Here is a 9,375-nt window from a genome sequence, read left to right on the forward strand (position 1 = left end):
GGTGCAAGTCATACGACTTAGCTGCAGTCCCTGGCGCCTTCTTGGGACTGCTGCCACATCTGCTCCCCACAACTCCAATTAAATATTATGCTTTATAAGAGTTGCCAAGGTCGTGGTGTCTCTTCACAGCAGTAAAGCCCTAAGATTGATTAAGCTATTCATGAGCAACATGATTGTGCAGAATCCCAGAAAATCTGAAAAGGGATTCACATCCACTCATCTAGCAATATCATAGGATACAAATCTGAAAATACATATTTAACTATTGCCAATCACTAGCTTATTAACTTTTCTAAATGCATCAACTTCTCCCTCTCATAGGTGAATATGTTTCAATGTCCAAGAAAGTACCTGAAAACAAAGATAGTAACAAAATTCTATAGCATGACATTTTCTTCTACAAATGTTTGTCTATAGGAAAGTTTCACATACAAATTAGGCATAATCAAGACAAACAGTAACTAATAATGAGAGTTATAATACTTTAACAGGAATAAATGAATCCGATTGCTCTCTATTTCTATTTCTAAAAGCTTATTCTCTGTCATACACACAAATTTCTACTTTTAACCATGAGAACTACTGCAAGACTATATTTCAGGAAGTAAAATGAAGGATACAGTAATGTGATACCCCTTTAGTCTTCTCTGTGAGCTTCATTTGAAGATTTACCTGAAGCTCCCTAAATGAGGCATTAAAGAATAAAGTTAAATCGATTCTCAACATGGCTGAAGAGCATCTCACAAGAAGGGCAGCAGATACAATGTGAAAATACTAGATGAAGTGATTATTCAGATTGCCTACAGGATGGAGACTGGGAGAGCTCAATTTTAATCATGATGTACAGGAATGACTGTCATTTAAAACTGAATCTCTGGAATTTTCCAATTAATATGTCAGATTTCAACTATGTGGAAGTAGCAGAAACCTTAAGTTTTTATTAAGGAAGAATCTGGGATGGAAGCCACTAAAGAGCACCATATACATGTATGAAGCTGCAAATGAAACAGGTTGGGGGGCACTGGTGTTTTGATGATTTATGGTCCAACACAACAAGAAGGAATGACAGAAGGCATATCAGGAAATTGGCCACACTGCATCCACACACAGGAAACACAGAGATGAATACTGGTGTTCCATACTCTAGTACTACTGTGTATGTAAAATCTGTATTTTCAAAACTATAAATTTTTAATTAAGAGCATGAAGGCTTAAGAAATATTTTAGTATGCAACATTCCTTCACCTTAAATTAAATTTTGTTAAGATGTCATCTTGTCATACACTTATTTCAACATTCAATCAAATTACAAACACAATTCCAACAAAAATTATTTTCTACAAATTTATTGTGCATTTATATCATTTATATGTAAAGACAACGAAAATCTTTCAAAATGTGTGGTTTTGCCTTTCATGTTGTGCTTATTCTTTTCATTGAAAAATGTTTTTCATATAATACATTTGAGTTATTATTTCCCTCTAACCCCTCTCAGATCCTCCCAATACATTCAACTCTGTACTTTCTTTTGCTTTTTAGACAACAAATAAGCAAGTAAAAAAAGGAAAACCAAAGAAAAATACAATTAGTACATACAGATACATAACAATATAAAATCAGAAAACAATGAGGTATACGGAAAATACTAATGAGGTAAAAGAGAGCCAAACAAATGTCTATTTTCTCCAAAAAAAAAAAATGCTATTAGGTTTGGTTTGAGTTGGACATCTACTGCTGGGCATAAGGACTTCAGACATAGGGACTTAGGGCAAAGGCAACACAGAATTTATGAGAGTATCCAAACAACTTCTGATTTGGTTTAAAGTCCACTACACAAGATGAAACACATTCCCAACACTGATTGGAAACCAAGAACTAGATATTAGACATCCCTGAGTCCTAGAGAAAAATGAAATATTACTGATCTAAAAAAATAAATTAAAAAGGTTCCTAATTTTACTCTGTGGAATGTTAGACCGATGTCTTATTCGGTCATTATCACCAAGGAGAAGAAGCTCTCCTGTAGCCGACTCACAGATACAGAGACCCACAATCAGAAAATAAACACAAAGGTTTTGGAACACAAAACTCTAAATGGAATGTTTCCAACTAATCCCTCTCCTCAAAGCCAATGGAACTTCATAAAAAGGAAGGCAGAAAGAGTGTAAGATCCAAAGGGAATAGAAAATACCAGAAGAACAGGCCCTTTGAATCAATGGTGCAATGCTTATATAAACTCACAGAGACTAAAGCAATAAGCGCATGGAAAACACAGGTCTGCACCAGTTTTTCTATGTACATATTTTAGCTTTAAGGTTAGTATGAGATTCCTGAGTCTGTGGGTCTCTGATTCTTGCACCTGTACTAGAGACTATTCTCCTTCTGTTGGTTTTCCCTGTGAAGCCTTGATGGGAAGCCTTTTGTCTTATCTTATTATATTGGCTTTAGTCAGACAAGTAAATAAATAGTGGTTAGTTACTCTCACAACTTTTGTGCCACTTATACAACAGTATATCATGTACACAGGTCGCTGTTGTAAATCAAAGGGTTTATAGCTGAGTTAGTGTTTGCCTTTCCTCTCTAGTACTGTACAGAATACCTTCTAGTACCTTAAAAATTTGCTGGGCGTGGTGGCACACCCCTTTAATCCCAGCACTCGGGAGGCAGAGGCAGGAGGATTTCTGAGTTCGAGCCCAGCCTGGTCTACAAAGTGAGTTCCAAGACATCCAGGGCTAAACAGAGAAACCCTGTCTTGAACCACCACCTCCCCCCAAAAAATATTCAGTAGGTGTAAAGGTTCTAGTTTGGTACCAATTTGACTCTTCAGAAGATATCTTGGTGTTGTTTCAACAATAGGACATTGTTTCAGTTTGAAAGAAAATTTCCAGTGCCCTGAATGTGTTACATCTAATTAAGGAATTGTTTAATGGGGCCCAATGGGAACCTATAAACAACCCAGGCTATTGAAAAACTGTTGGTTGATCTTTAAAAATTGATGCTACACATGTAAAGTTTTCTAGTTATTATGCAAAACAAATCCATATACAGAAAAAAAAACATCCCAGTCTACCTCTTTCACTCTCTAAAATAATTCTCTCAAGAAGGACCACAGAACTTAGTATTTGCATAAGTGTTATGGGCTTGATATCTTTCTCTGTGATCCAGATAGGTCTCAGTGTAAAAATTGAAAAGCATGTTCAGAAAGTTGGACATTAAGTGCTCTCAAGTTCACCTAATTAAAGTATACAGCTGGTTCTGCTGCTGTGGCTAATATAAGTTTAGGGACAACATGTGCGTATTTCCCAAATATGTGTTCTGCTGGGGAATGTCTTTTGTCAGTTTTTCACTTCTGTGACTAAAAATCTGAAATAAGCTACTTAAAAAAGAAAGGACTATTCTAGTCATTGAGAGGTTTCTGCCCATGGCCATTAGGCTTAACATTTCTGATACCACATTGATATATATCAATAGAAATATATGTGAAAAAACATCATTTCAACTCATGGCAATCATAAAGCAAAGAGATGAGGGAGGAAGGGAGAGAGAGAGAGAGCGCGCGAGTGAGAGCATACATACACACACAGATGATGATGCAACAGAAACTACTGTGCTCTTCTAAATATGCTTGTGGTCTACCTCCTCCAAACATTTGCTACATCTTAGATTCTCCAGTCTCTCCATAACGTCTCTCCATAACGTTATCACATTGTGACTCATCACTGGATGGATCTCTTGACTGGGTCAGGGTTGTAAAGATACCATCATGTCTACAAAGTCCTCTGAACACTGCATTTGCAACAAAGCCTCAACACATGAGGCATAATACTTCTGTAAAATATTACACAAAAAGCAGACTTGACACTCTATGTGGGATGAATGATACTCATTAATAAAGAAATTCTTGGAATTTTTCACAACTAGAATAGGGAATTGTAATACTGGATAATTTAGAGGTACTACATAGTATTTTCATGCAAATGTTAGTGCAATATTTAATCCATTGATTATAAGACCAATAAATAGGTAGATTCCTTTGGTATGAAAATTTTCAGCATAACACTATATAAAGCAGCTCAGCAATATCTGAACCAGATGATGAGACCTAAGTGCCACAGGCATTGAGAGCACAAGTTAATATGTCCTATATGGACCTGTAAACAATGGTAGGAATATGATGGTGGGACAGGGGCCTGTTAAGTTTCACCTGGAAAGGTAAGGAACCATAGACTTTTAAAAGATAAGTACCTGAAAAACAATTGAACATGATTTAAAGGAGTTATTTTTCTTTACATATATAGAAAATTGGCTCACTTACAGCTGATACTTGTTAGTAGCATGTGTATCTCTCCTAGGGCCTATTTATAGCAAGTTAGATTGTATGGAGTGTGGGTAATCTGGGAATTTCTCAAAAACATTTGGTTCTCATAGTATGTTGCCACAAAATCTGAAGGAGTCTAGGTTGGATTATCATACTTTTAATAAATTTTAAATCATGCAGAGTTTTGTGCTTAAATACTTTAGGAATCATCTAATTGCACCTTTAACAATCCATAAAATATGTTCTAGGCATAACAAATTCCTGTCAACCCCCAATGGGATCAACCTATGAGTTCCGTTACCACCTTCCCATTCATCAAGGCTCAATAACTTGAAATTGCATGACTTCTAATTGTTCCAGAATGATTCTGGCTAATTACTGTGTCTTTAGTAAGTTATTCCAGGACTGAGAGCAAGTTCCCCCAGGCCCAGGGTTGGGTATTATGGAAGACATGAGCAGGGATAATACAGAGATTATGAACACAGAGGCATTATTTCACATTTCTGCAATAAATATGAGAATAGGGTCTCAGATTGGTGTCCCAGAGTCACTTGAATATATCCTAGGTGAATTGGGAAGGATGGTCTAGTTTACCCAGGTTGTATGGTATTCTTCAGTGTGGGGTTTTACATGTAATATTTCTCTATTCAATACTTCTCTGTCTTTCAAGATTTCCTACCTTCTACAAGCATGTTAACTACTGTTTTCCAGATATATTTTGACAATAATATTCATCTATATCACTGCACATTATAGTCTTAATATAGTCTATCACTTCAGTGTAACAACAACACTTCTGCAATCCATACAGATTTTATGCAGTATTTCTTAAACTTTTTATTTTTAACTTTTCTTAGGAAATTTAAAAATAAATTGAATGGTGTCATATCATTCCATTTTTCTGAAGAAATTAATCACCTTTAAATTTCATATCAGGAGTGAAACTTCAATTTTTCTAAGGAAATTAATAATCTGTCAATTAAAAGGTAACTAAGTCTGTTTAAAACAGAAATGCCCTTTCTTTGAGTGTGAGTTAAAAATCTAATCTCTCAATTTAAGGGTAAGATCAACATTTTAATGAATGTCCTGGTGAGTTTTTACTCACATTAAATTTCAAGACACCATCTTAGATGATTCTTAGGTTAACTGTAGCCAGGGAAGTTGGATTCCCATGACTCTGAAAAGCATGAAGCTGTTTACTTCTTGCAGCATTTACACATCAACTTTCTCATTTGTGATTCCTAGTCACACTCTGCACCAGAAATGTTATCTTCTCTGTTAGATGAGAAGCAAACTTCTCACAAACTATGTCTGAGTTTCTAGTAGATATTTCCTTGATTTACTGTTTGCAGATAACTATGAAGTATAAAATTTGTATATGAAGAAATTTAAGCATTTAAAGAGCGAGATGTAAGGGGTTAGACTTCCTGCAAGTCTTTATGTTTCTTTGGTCACAATTAATCTATAATGGGTTTTATTGAACTCAAAAGGTTTTATTGAAGTCAGGATATTTCAGAAATCCAAAGGAGGAATACCATATCTGCATATAAGTGTGCATAAAAGCCCACCAGCAATGGCGTGTTCTTTTTCCACATCCTTGCCAGCATCTGCTGTCACCTGGGTTTTCTATTTTAGCCATTCTGACTGGTGTGAGGTAGAATCTGAGTTGTTTTGATTTTTATTTCCCTGGTGACTAAGAATGTTCAATATTTTTTAGTTGCTTCTCATCCATTCAAGATTTGTCCTTTGAAAATTCTTTGTTTAGCTCTGTACTCTATTTTAATGGAGTTATTTGGTTCTCTGGAGTTTAATTTCTTGAGGTTTTTTTTGTTGTTGTTGTTGTATGTTTTAAATATTAGCCCTTTATTGGATGTAGATTTGGTTGGTAAATATCTTTTCCAGCCTGTAGATTTCCATTTTGTCCTATTGGCAGTGTACTTTGCCTTACAGAAGATTTTCAATTTTATGAGGTCACATTTGTCAATTGTTGATCTTAGAGCTTGAGCCATTGGTGTTCTGTCCAGGAAAATTTCCCGTCCTGACATGTTCCAGGTTCTTTCCCACTTTTTCTTCTATTAGATTCAGTGTATCTGGTTTTATGTGGAGCTCCTTGATCCGCTTGGATGTGATCTTTGTATAAGGAGATAAAAATGAATCAACTTGAATTCTTCTACATGCAGACTGCCAATTGAACGAACACCATTTGTTTAAAATGCTTTGTTTTTCCCACTGGATGGTTTTGGCTTGTTTATCAAATATCATGTGACCAGAAGTGTGTGAGTTTATGTCTAGGTCTTCAGTTCTATTCTAATGATCTACCTGTCTGTATCTGTACCAATACCATGTGGGTTTTTTTTTTTTTATCACTATTGCTCTGTAGTAGAACTTGAAGTCTGAAATGGTGATTCCCCCAGAAGTTCTTTTATCACTCTTGCTATCCTGGGTTCTTTGTTATTCCAGATGAAGGAGAGAATTGCTCTTTCTATCTCTGTGAATAATTGAGTTGGAATTTTGATGGGTATTACATTGAATCTGTAGATTGCTTTTTCTAAGATGGCTGTTTTTACAATGTTAGTCCTGCTGATCCATGAGCATAGGAAATCTTTCCATCTTCTTAAGTCTGACCTTCAAGCTAAACTCCTCCCCAGTTACCTAGCAACAGTAAGATAAGACAGCATACTTTAAAAGGGGCTGTCTGGCCTCTCCCCTCTCTCTCACTACTTTCCTCTTACTCTCTTACTCCTCACTCTTCTCTTTGTCTTCTCTCCTCTCTCACTCTCTCCTCTCTCTTTGTCTTCTTCTCTCCTCTCTTCTCTCCCTCTTAATCTCTTTCTCTCTAGCCTTCCTCCCTCTCTTTCTACCTTCTCTCTTTCTCCCTGCCTTTCTATAATAAAGCTCTAAAACCATAGAAAGTCTCTGCTCATCAAGATCCCCTGCTCTCACTCTCACCAGTGTTGGGAATCTACCTTCCCTTGTCCCTCTCTCCAATAACCCCGGGGCTTTAGCAAAGTAGCACTGAGATTCCATGGTGCTTTAGAAAAGTAGCTCTGGGGCTCCCAGGAAGGGCTGCCCCTTGGCCACTCTGAAGAGTGGGTCAGAGGCTTGAATGCCCACCCAGGGTTGAGTGGAAAGTGTATGGCAGCCCTCCCATGCCCGACTGACCAGAGCATAGGTGGAACTCTGGCGGGAAGTAGGTCTTCCCTTACCCTCTCTTCCTCAGGGCCCCCTTTTAGTTCCCAACATCCATGAGTGTCCTAGGGAGTGAATAGGGATTTTGGGCGCATTCTCAAAGGGGTGATCTTCTAGGCTATGGTTGCACAGGAAGAAAGTGCTGCCTAGCCAGTGTAGCCCACGAGCAGACAGCTGCCCCCTCAACCCCCTTGCTTGAGGCCAACAGCAGCAACAGCCCTTTGGTGGACCCGTTGGGGTGGTTGATGGCCACTTTGAGCATGCTGGAGACAATGTGACCTGTTATGTACTGATACATCAGGCAGAAAGCTCACATCCAGGGCCTCATGAGACTACCAGATCTGGTTCCAGCTGCAGGATTTGAGGGCTGCAGTTGCTCGAATGAGGCCTCCCGGAACTGCGGGGCATGACACAGCAGGCTGTCTGTCACAGGACCCATGGTTGCCTCGGCCTCCAGGCTCAGGTTGACACTGGACAGCTGGTACAGGCAGTTTACAGGATGCCCACCATGCTGTTCATGGTGAAGCTGTTGGTGGGCAAAGGGAAGTGGTACTGGATCTCTAGGGCTCCAGCCCTCATGGTCTGAAGCAGCAGCAGCAGAGGCAGCCACAGCAGACACAGCCACCACAGCCCAGGTGCTAGGTCTAACCCCCGCCCCCCCCCCAATAGGCTGGAGGTATCGAGAAGGAGTTAGTTGAAGGGTCCAGAAGGGGTAGCCTTGAAGTTGATGGCCTACTGGATGGCCATGATTTGCTATCCAAGGAGGGGAATAAGGACTCAAGGGAAGAACTCCCCCATACTTTATGGGGGTATATTCATCTGCAGAACAATTAGCCCATCAGCGTTCTTCTGTCAGGAGAGGGAGAAGTTCTTCACACGGGGCACCAGACTGTCAGGTGTGAGGAGAGAACCCGATCCAGCAGAGTCTGTCTGGGGCTGAGCAGGATGACAAGTGTCGAAGGCCCAAAAGAAACACACCAGGCCAAAAGTCTTGTCAAAATAGGAACTCACTTTATTAAACTAGGCACTTGCTTATATAGAGAAGGCAAGGAGGTGGAGATAGGGGTATGGGGTGAGATGACATATGGGGTGGTGTGAGATAGCAAGGGGTGTGGGATGATCTCACAGGGTCTATAAGAAATTGATACATCAGCAGTAGCTAGGCAGAGGCAGTCTCATTCAGCTCGGTAGGGGGTAGTCATGATGAGTCATTCTCAAGTGATTGACAGGTCTCAAAAATCGAGCCAGACTTGGGCTTGTCTTCTATGCCCAAACCAAGGTCAAATAGGGCACAGCACTTCAACTCATGCCTCTTGTGTTTCTTGAACATGAATTATTTTATATTTGTTTGTTTAATGTATTTGTGTGTGTTTTATACAGAAGTATATTTACACATAAGTAGTTGTGCCTATTTATAGGAGTGTATAAATACAGGGGTTAAGGCTATCATGTTGGGAGCAAAATTGGGGAGGCCCTAGGGGGAAGTGGGGGAGGAAATGGGGCCTAATGTCTGGCCAGAATTCCTGTGCTCTGGGCAGGTGGACACAAGGAGAGCTGCTGGATGCTTTTCCACTTGGCTCCGGGTGAGCATGCATGACCCATGTGGTGGTGGGTGGAGAAAGGGGCAGCCCCCAACCAGGGACACCCCCTCCCCCGAGCTACCTTGCTAAAGCCCCAGGGTTGTAGGAGAGAGGGAAGAGGGAAGAAGTTCCCAACGCTGACCAGAAGATCCCAACACTGACCAGAGTGTGCAGCGGGTCTAGATGGAGGAGAGACACTCTATGGTTTAAGAGCTTTATTATAGACATGCAGTGGCAAAGAGAGGAGAGAGAGAGAGAGAGAGAGAGAGAGAGAGAGAGAGAGAGAGA

Source organism: Mus caroli, chromosome 11, assembly GCF_900094665.2.
Source record: "Mus caroli chromosome 11, CAROLI_EIJ_v1.1, whole genome shotgun sequence".
Classification (NCBI taxonomy): domain Eukaryota; kingdom Metazoa; phylum Chordata; class Mammalia; order Rodentia; family Muridae; genus Mus; species Mus caroli.